Source organism: Plasmodium cynomolgi, chromosome 14 (genome assembly GCF_000321355.1).
Source record: "Plasmodium cynomolgi strain B DNA, chromosome 14, whole genome shotgun sequence".
Lineage (NCBI taxonomy): Eukaryota > Apicomplexa > Aconoidasida > Haemosporida > Plasmodiidae > Plasmodium > Plasmodium cynomolgi.
Window position 1 is genome coordinate 794,774 of NC_020407.1, and position 311 is coordinate 795,084.

The following is a 311-nucleotide window of genomic DNA, read 5'->3' on the forward strand; positions in this document are numbered from 1 at the left end:
TTAACGCATGCTGTGTTGTAAGCTCTCTTTTGTGGCAAGGCGGCCAACAATGCGCTTGTTTATTTTGTTTACGCGCCCGGTGGGGTGGAGAATTAACCTCTTTTCCATTTTGTAAAACGCGCATTTGCACGTACGTGTATATATGTATATATAAATAGATACTTGTGCATGTGCACACTTTCACGTTCCAGTTCCACGTTACGCATAGATGCTAAAATAATGCGCCATCTCCTGTCTCACTGGTTCATGCACTACACCTGCGGCCTGCAAAAATAAAAGGAGAAAAGGAAACGAATGAGACACCCAAACAC